This window comes from Chiloscyllium plagiosum, unplaced genomic scaffold (assembly GCF_037043375.1).
Source record: "Chiloscyllium plagiosum isolate Xiang-an unplaced genomic scaffold, Cpla_swu_hap1 HiC_scaffold_35, whole genome shotgun sequence".
Taxonomy (NCBI): Eukaryota; Metazoa; Chordata; class Chondrichthyes; order Orectolobiformes; family Hemiscylliidae; genus Chiloscyllium; species Chiloscyllium plagiosum.
In genome coordinates, this window is record NW_028270173.1 from 33,430,498 (window position 1) to 33,440,595 (window position 10,098).

At 44.5% G+C, this 10,098-nt stretch overlaps 1 protein-coding gene across 2 annotated transcripts in view; it reads left to right on the forward strand.

Annotated features, from left to right (window-relative positions):
- Positions 1-5,242, forward strand: part of LOC122541248 (complement C3-like) — a 91,275-nt gene extending 86,033 nt beyond the window's left edge. For both annotated transcript variants that reach the window (XM_087979486.1, XM_087979487.1), the window contains exon 22: positions 5,065-5,242. The gene's annotated coding sequence lies outside the window, so the exon portion shown is untranslated. The remainder of the gene's footprint in view (positions 1-5,064) is intronic.
- The last annotated feature ends 4,856 nt before the right edge of the window (positions 5,243-10,098 follow it).

Sequence of the window (10,098 nt, forward strand, 5' to 3'; positions counted from 1 at the left end):
ACCTCACATTTATCGACATTAAACTCCATCTGCCACTTCTCAGCCCATTGGCCCATCTGATCAAGTTCCTGTTGTAATCTGAGGTAACCCTCTTCGCTGTCCACCACAACTCCAATTTTGGTGTCATCAGCAAACTTACTAACTGTACCTCTTATGCTCACATCCAAATCATTTATGTAAATGATTGAAAAGTAGAGGACCCAGCACCGATCCTTGTGGCACTCCACTGGTCACAGACCTCCAGTCTGAAAAACAACCCTCCCCCACCACCCTCTGTCTTCTACCTTTTGAGCCAGTTTTGTATCCAAATGGCTAGTTCTCCCTGTTTTCCGTGAGATCTAACCTTGCTAATCAGTCTCCCATGGGGAACATTGTCAAAGTGGTTGCACCCTTCCTAGTCCTGAGCTCTACCCATCAGGCCTGACTGGATGAGCCCTCCCTCAGTAAATCTGTGATGTTTGCCTTTATCAGAAAGGCAACTCCCCCACCTCTTTTACATGCCTCTCTATCTCGTTTGAAACGTCGAAATCCTGGAATATTAAGGGGCCAGTCTTGCCCCTCTCGCAATCAAGACTGTACAAAGCTTCAACATTATTGCTTTGTGTACCGATCCAAACATTAAATTCATCTGTCATACTCCTCACAACAGAACAAATGCATCTCCGACCGCCAGGATCAGGATAAAAGCAGTCCTTGGGTGAGAGTAGTAAACTCGGGAGGGGATGGCTAACTCCCACAATATTGGGTGGGAACTGAGGAATATAGATTTGGGTATGGCTGGTTGAGGGTAACTCTTACATCTGTCAAGTGGGCATCTTTTAAAGGCTGGTTGATTAGAGTTTAGGACCAGCTCGTTCCTGTAAAAGTGTAAGGAAAGTAAGATCCAGGAAGACAACAGATTTCATGTTCTGTGCTCTCTGCCTATTCCTCCACTTAGTCTCTTGACGACTCCTCAGTCTTTTCATTCATTGACCAACTGCTTTGTTTCCCACCCCGCTGTCACACTAGGGCAAGGCATTTTGTAAGTACACGGAGAGTAGGAGGATTACCAGAGAGAGAGTGAGGCCTGTTTGAGACGAAAAGACCAGTGTAGAGAGTGAAGTCTTAAATGAATATTTCTCATCTGTGTTCACAGAGGAGAAAAGCATTATAGCCAGAGATATCAGTCAGAATGGTGAGGTTCTAGAACACGATAAGGTTAATAAGGGGGAGGTATGAGATGTTTTAGCAAGCATAAAGCTGCATAAATCCCCAGGGCCTGTATCCCAGGCTGCCATAGGAGGCAAAAGAGGATATTGCTGGTGCTCTGGTGGATGTATTTCGTCTTTCAATAGTCTCAGATGAAGTGTCAGGTGACTGGAGGCAGGCTAATGCGATTCCTTCATTCAAGAAGGGCATCAGAGATAGGCCAGCGATTTACAGACCAGTTAGTCTTATGTTGGTCGTAGGGGAATTATTGGAAGAAGTTCTGAGAGAAAGGATTAATCAACATTTGGAAAGGCAGGGATCGATCAGGGATAGTCAGTATGGATTTGTTCGATAGAGATCCTGCCTGACTAATTTAGCTGGATTTCAGTAAGACCTTTGACAAGGTCGCCCATGGAAGGCTAAGCCCAATGATAGAGTCCATGGGATCCAAGGTATGTTTACACATTGGATACAAAATTAGCCTGCAAATAGAAGACAAAGGGTAATGTTTTTGTGATCAGAAGCCTGTGACCAGCGGTGTACCACAGGGATCAGTGCTGGGACTCTTGCTGTTTGTTATGTACATTATTGACTTGGATGTGAACGTAGAAGGCATGATTAGTAAGTTTGCAAATGGTAGGAAAATGGGTAGTGTATTAGTATGGAGGAATGGCTACAGTCTGATATTAATGAGCTGATAAATTAGACAGAATAATGACAGGTGGAATTTGATTCCGATAAGTGAGAGGCAATGCATTTTGGGAGGTCTAATAAGGGAAGGATATACACAATGAATAGTAGGTCTTTGGGGAGCACTGAAGAACAAAGGGTACTTGGTATACAAGTCCACAGATCCCTGAAGGTGTCAGCACAAGAAGACAGGATGGTGGAGAAGGTATAAGAGAGGCTTGTCTTCATTAGCCAGGGCATTAAAAAAGGAGCAAATAAGTCTTGTTATGATTTTATAACAACATTGGTTAGGCCACAGATAGAATGCTGTGTACCGTTCTGGTCACCTCACTATTGGAAGGGTGTGATCACAGTGGAGAGGGCGCAGAGGTGATTCACCAGGCGTTTTCCCCTTGGGATAGGGAGTCTCAGGTATAAGGAGAGAATGGGTCGGCTGGCTTTGTTTAGGAGCAGACTTGTTCAGGGTGGGAGGCCAGCAGGAGTGGATTAGATTATTCAATTCTGCTGGTAGTAGAGGGTTAGCTGCGGGTATGGGGCATCAGATGAACTAATAAGAAGATGGACGGCACTGTGGCACAGTGGTTAGCACTGCTGCCTCACAGCGCCAGAGACCCGGGTTCAATTCCCGCCTCAAGCGACTGACTGTGTGGAGTTTGCACGTTCTCCCCGTGTCTGCGTGGGTTTCCTCCGGGTGCTCCAGTTTCCTCCCACAGTCCAAAGATGTGCAGGTCAGGTGAATTGGCCATGCTGAATTGCCCGTAGTGTTAGGTAAGGGGTAAATGTATGGGTGGGTTGTGCTTCGGCGGGTTGGTGTGGACTTGTTGGGCTGAAGGGCCTGTTTCCACACTGTAATGTAATCTAATCTAAAAAATGGACGTCTATCAACATTACTGATGTGCAAAGAGGCCATCTTAATGCTGAGGAAACATGAGGGACTGAAACATGGAAAGATAGAAAGTAGGAGTGGAAGTAGGCCATTCAGCCATCCAATGGCTGATCGTCCAATTCAGAACCTTATTCCTGCAGCTCCCCATAAACGTTGGTCCCTTTAGCCCTAAGAGCCATTTTTAATTCCTTCTTGAAAAGATTCAATGCTTTTGCCTCAACTGCTTTCTGTGGCAGTGAATTCGAGAGTCTCCCCACTCCCTGGATGAAAAACTTTCTCCTCATTTCAATCCTAAATGGTCCACCCCATCTCCTTAGACTGAGACCCCTGGCTCAACAGGGTCACTATTTGAGGATATTTGAGTTGTATTTGTTCAGATTTGTTTTTTTTTTCACTCATGGGACCTGAACATTGCTGGCTGGGCCCAGTATTTATTGCCCATCCTTAGTTGCCCTTGAGAAGGTGGTGGTGAGCTGTGTCCTTGAGCCACTGCAGTTCATCTGCTGTGGATTGATCCACAATGCTTAAGCATCTTCAAGTTTGCAAACAACAAACACTGTTTCACAAAATCACAGAATCTTACAGTACAGACCTACTGTGTCTGTGCCAACTACTGAAAGAGCTACCCAGCGAGTCCCACTGTCCAGCCCTGTCTTCATAGTCCTCTAACCTCGTCACTTCCAAATACATATCCAGATCTCTTTTGAAACCTCTGATGGAATCTACTCTCCCGGGCAGCACATGCTGGGAGGGAATTCCAGGAATTTGACCCAGTGACAGTGAAGGAACGGCGATATACATCCAAGTCGGGATGGTGAGTGGCTCGGAGGGGAACTTGTAGGGGCTGGTGTCCCCACGTTTCTGCCGTCCTTGTCCTTCTAGGTGATAACTGCTCATGGAAGGTGTTCCTGGAGAATTGGCACCTTTCTGCAGTGTGTCTTGTAGATGTTAGACTCTGCTGCTACTGAGCATCGGTGGAGGAGGGAGTGAATGCTTGTGGACGTGGGTCCAGTTAAGCGGGCGGCCTCGTCCATCTGGAGTGTTGTTAGAGCTGCAGTTATCCAGGTAAGCGGGGATCCACCTATCGCACTTGTGACTTGGAGATGGTCATCAGGAGAATCAGGAGGTGAGTTGCTCACTACAATTCCCAGCCTCTGATCTGCTCTTGTAGCCACTGTATTTAGATGGCAAGTCCAATTCAGTTTCCAGACAGTTTCCAGCAACTTTTAGGATATTAAGAGAGGGATTCTGTGATAACAATGTTAAGGATCAGTGGATAGGCTGAAAGAAAATGTACTGTCCTAATAAGAGTGTACATTATAATCTTCTGTAAATGTAAGTGACATTTTGTCATAGTCTGTAAATTCTCTCCAAGGAGCATTGAGCAATGAAGGAAACATTTACGGCCTAGACACTCACACAAGAGCTTATTTTCATGCATGCCGGCACACACATAAGATGGCCAATCATACATGTAGTCTGAATCACATGCTCAGTGTCACCCATGTGTACACAGACTGAAGATCTATCCCTGTGGAGTTAAGATTACACAGTCCTTGAAATCTCCATTCGCTCGTAACTAAGGGTCACCACTTCGAGACCGTTAGCGAGAGATTTAGGAATGAAGTGAGGAGAAGCATCTTTACTGAGAGAGTTGTCAGGATTTGGAATGCGCTGCCTGGGAGAGTGATGGAGACGGATTCCATCAGAGGTTTCAAAAGAGATCTGGATATGTGTTTGGAAGTGATGAGTTCAGAAGGCTATGGAGAGAGGGCTGGACAGTGGGACTCGCTGGGTAGCTCTTCCAGGGCATAATAGGTCTGTCCTGAAGATTCCGTGATTCTGTGAAACAATGTTTGTTGTTTGCAAACTTGTAGATACTCAAGCAATTTTAGTGGTCTTAATGCATAAAAAATAAAACATGTTCAATTGTCAAACTCAGAAGATTCGGTACTGCTTCCTAATACTTGACAGATTGTAAAACTGACCATGATTCTTGACTTGTTTAGCTTGGGAGTGTTTAAATTGACCATAGCGTGTAAAATCTCTGAGGTAACTTTCCTTTGAAATTTCCCATTGTTTGACAAAGTATTCCTTTTAGCAGTGGAACAAGGTTGGCAAGTTTCTGAAAAGTAATTGGCACTGGCTTTACACGCGACACCTCTCACACAACTGGGGCTGAAAGTAATTTCAACACAAAACATGGACATTCTGCCTAAAGTGCAGCCAGGGCATATAATGCAGTCAGAAAGATATGTTCAATGAACATACTCACTGTCGTCTTTGATTTTGCATTTCAGAAGGACCCTATTTCTAAGATGAAAGAATATATAAAAGTCAGGGGAAAAGCCTATTGTATCCATGGAGATTCCTGGAATGAGTGATAACCACAGATGTCATGTAACATTTATTGACTTCTAGAATATGAAGTGAATTTGATGTGTATTGCAATGGAATAAACATACTGTGCTAACAGTTTCTTATGTTCTTTTATTGATGTGTAACAGGCATTGCAGAAACAGGTTATTCAGACTCAAAGATCTTTATTTCTGGTCTTTGTGAGCTTCCTAACTTTATCTCATTTAAGCTACATGCCCTTCTTTTCATCCTCACATTGCTCTCCTTGCCATTACAGATCTCCTGAAGATTAGCAAATTCTACTTTTAATCACTCTCCTTCATAAAAGGTTTCCCTTGAAAGTTTTGGACTTTAACACCACACACAAAAAAAAATGACTTACACAATTTTTGTTGCAATCAGAACTGGCTAGTGGCCCGTGAAATGAAGTCAGTGTCTTGCTGATCATGGCCTCTAACTTGCTATGTATAATATGGCAGTGGGGCTTGATCGTTGATCATGAATCAATAGTGCCCAAACACCCCCCCCTCCCCCCACCCCCAAGAAATTATAAAGGGTCTAAAAGGGGTTTACCATGGTTTGAGTGACATTAAACATCTCTGTTATTGACAGAGATAACAGTCGATTATCTCTTGGTAATTCACTTGGTAGTTCACTCTCTTTTCCTGAGACTGCCCTCCAGCACCTATGCATAGGCACCGTTCTAGTTTCTGTGAGCCTCACTAAGCTAATACTGCCTCTGAGCTTTTTGAAACTCAACTTAATATCTCTCAGCTGCACCAAACAAATAACGATTGCGGGCTTCCGTTAAACACTCCCCTCATGATCCTTTGCACTGAAGTTTGAAGGCTCACAGCCTTCGATGAGGTGACAATGTCCCTTCCTCCTCTTCTGCCCACTGTTCCCCTCCACACAAGCACAGATACACACACAAGTAGACAGATAGACACAAACAGACACACAGATACATACACAAACACAGATATATAAATACATGCAGGTACATACACACACAGACATGCATACCGACACAGACACGCAGACCGATGCACATACAAATGCTCAAACATACACAGACACATAACCAGACACACACACACACAGACACACATGCACACAGACAGATGCACACACTGGCACATACACATACACAGAGACACACAGGCACAACACACATACACAGACATATGCACACACACACACACATACAGATTCACACAATTAGGCACACACACGGACACAGACAAGCACATGCACCAACTCAGACAGATACAAACACAGATACATACACACAGACACAAACACACAGATATATACACATAGACACATACATACATACACACAGATATATACAGACACACATAAAGACACACACACACACACACACTCTGACACACACAGACACCCATACACACACAGGCACACATACATACATGCAGACAGATACATACATGCAGACAGATACATACATGCAGACAGATACATACACAGACACACAGATACATGCATATACACACAGACACACGTAGACACATACACAGGTACATACATACAAGCAGATACATGCATACACACAGACACACACATAGACACATATACATGCACACACATGCACACACACAGGCACGCACACACACAGACACATATGCACATACACAGACACACACAGACGAACACACACATAGACACGTACATGCATACACACAGATACATACCCACACACACTGGTCAAGACATAATGTCTTGTCTGTGCTTTTCATTGGTGCAACTCTGCATTCATTTGGACCATCGCATAGCAGCCATTTTCCTTGTGAATAATTAACAATCCAATTGAAAGGCCAGATGTTGACCGCCTGACATCGTTCACATCACACGTAACCTTCTCAGGAAGAGGAAATGAAGGATCATGTCTGATGTTGTCAATGCAAAGACGTGACTGCCGATCCTGGAGGTTTATTCACTCATTATGCTGCCCGTGATGGGGTGAGGAAGAATCACTTTTCATGGTACTGTGGCTTTAAGAGACTTTTGTTCTGTGCTCATCTTTTGCAGAGAGGTTTACACCACCACGATGGTTTGGAACAGTCAGTGAACAGCTCTGAGCTCCCTGATGATTTTTTGTTTTCATTAGATAAAAGAAGCATGAGTGGGTGGAGTCATGCTCACACAGACCTAGGGTTTAGTTTTGGTTCCATTTGGGATTTTGACTGTTGAAGTTGATAGATACAGCTCTCTCTCTGCTGCAGGAAAAGGCTTGAGTCCTTTCTCTCTATTAGTAGATTGTTTCGTTCAGTGTTCCTTTCTCCTGGACTGGAGGAGGTAGCAAGTGAGGGAAATCCGATTTGCTGAATTTGCCTTTGCCAAGGGTGTGTCTGTGGGATGCTGCGGTATTGGAACAGTTGATGATTAGTAGTTAAACAATATATTATTTTATTAAGTATTTCAATGGAGTTAAAGTTATTGCCAATTGTTCTTTTTTGTTTATATTTTAATATTGTTGTAAAAATAAAGTGTGTCTTGCAGCTGGGAAATAGCATCATTCACTTGCCTCTGAGTAAAATAAAAGCTATGGTCAAGGGTCTCTCCTTAATTATCTTTTGAGGGGATTTGGTCTGGTCTGTAACACTCTTGATCCCAGACCGTCCATTTGCAAAGAGGGAGATGAATTTGTGGGATTCTATCTTGAGCGTTACTACACCCAGGACTCAATGATCAATGAACTGTTCCCAAAGGAAAGCAATACCACAACCACAAACTGTTGATGGAGGACCAGCAGCGTGTTGAAAGAAACCCTTTCTTCCATTCCAATCCTATTGACCTTCCACTGCTTGAAGCCCTCCAAGATTGCCCCTTGCGTACTGGCACACTCCATAGCCCATGACTGTGTGTTTAAGGCTGAACTGAAGGTTGAAACGTTGGTTGGGAATGCTCAATGGAAAGATGTTACAGTCAACAGTCTTCCAGTGAGTGGTTTGCCTATGTAAATGGGCTATAGACATCAGAAAACCGGTGTCATGAAATATGTATCTACATTAACAAAGTAGCCTGTAGTTATAAATATAGTGAAGCACCTCAGATACCTTGATCCATATTTAAAAAAACTGAGCTGTAATTCTCTGTGAATAGTTAGCAATGACTTGTATCTTTATAAAAAATTTACACTTTCTCTTTGAAATAAAAGGTTCAAAAACGTTATCTTTTTAAGTGCCAATAGTCAGGTGATTTATAGAGACATGATGTTACCCAGCAATGGGAAGCTGACCCATTGCTCCAACTAGTCTATGCCGACCATAATCCCAAACTAAAGTAATTCCACCTGCCTATTCCTGGTCCATGTCCCTTCAAACCTCTCCTATCCATGCACTTATCCAAATGTCTTTTAAATGTTGTAACTGTACCCATATCAACCACTTCCTCTGGAAATTAATTCCTCATGTGAACCATTCTCTCTTTGCCCCTCATGTCTCTCTCCTCTCACCTTAAAAATGTCCCCCAAATCTTAAATCCTCCATCTTAGGGAAAAGGCAAGTATCATTAATCTTATCTACACAGAGAACTCTCCTTTTTGAATGACTTAAAACCTTGTCAAATATTGAAGTCATCTTTCGGTTCTACACGAAATTAAATACCACTGCACATCAAAGTGTAATGTGATTGGACATTGCAAGTGCTTCAAGATCAAAACCAAACACATTGCAATTTTTATTTTATTCAAAGGTCTTGCTGACACCCGAACATAATATGAAAGATAATTAAAGCAGTTTAGATTCTAACACGCTGCTCGTTATTGGTTAAGCCGTTGTGTGGTATTGTGTACATGCTTTTGAGTGGTTTGCCATCAAAAAGACTTTGGGAAGGAAAGATTCTGGATTAGTGGTGCTGGAAGAGCACAGCAGTTCAGGCAGCATCCAAGGAGCAGTGAAATCGATGTTTTGGGCAAAAGCCCTTCATCAGGAATAAAGGCAGAGAGCCTGAAGCATGGAGAGATAAGCTAGAGGAAGGTGGGGGTGGGGAGAAAGTAGCATAGAGTACAATAGGTGAGTGGGGGAGGGGATGAAGGTGATAGGTCAGGGAGGACAGGGTGGAGTTGATAGGTGGAAAAGGAGATAGGCAGGTAGGACAAGTCCGGACAAGTCATGGGGACAGTGCTGAGCTGGAAGTTTGGAACAAGGGTGAGGTGGGGGAAGGGGAAATGAGGAAACTGCTGAAATCCACATTGATGCCCTGGGGCTGAAGTGTTCCGAGGTGGAAGATGAGGCGTTCTTCCTCCAGGCGTCTGGTGGTGAGGGAGCGGCGGTGAAGGAGGCCCCGGACCTCCATGTCCTCGGCAGAGTGGGAGGGGGAGTTGAAATGTTGGCCAACAGGGCGGTGTGGTTGATTGGTGCAGGTGTCCCGGAGATGTTCCCTGAAGCACTCTGCTAGGAGGTGCCCAGTCTCCCCAATGTAGAGGAGACCGTATCGGGAGCAACGGAGACAATAAATGACATTAGTGGATGTGCAGGTAAAACTTTGATGGATGTGGAAGGCTCCTTTAGGGCCTTGGATGGAGGTGAGGGAGGAGGTGTGGGCGCAGGTTTTACAGTTCCAGCGGTGGCAGGGGAAAGTGCCAGAATGGGAGGGTGGGTTGTAAGCGGGGCGTGGACCTGACCAGGTAGTCACAGAGGGAATGGTCTTTACGGAAGGCGGAGGGGAATATATCCCTAGTGGTGGGGTCTTTTTGGAGGTGGCGGAAATGTCGGCGGATGATTTGGTTTATGCGAAGGTTGGTAGGGTGGAAGGTGAGCACCAGGGGCGTTCTGTCCTTGTTACAGTTGGAGGGGTGGGGTCTGAGGGCGGAGGTGTGGGATGTGGACGAGATGCGTTGGAGGGCATCTTTAACCACGTGGGAAGGGAAATTGCGGTCTCTAAAGAAGGAGGCCATCTGGTGTGTTCTGTGGTGGAACTGGTCCTCCTGGGAGCAGATACGGCGGAGGCGG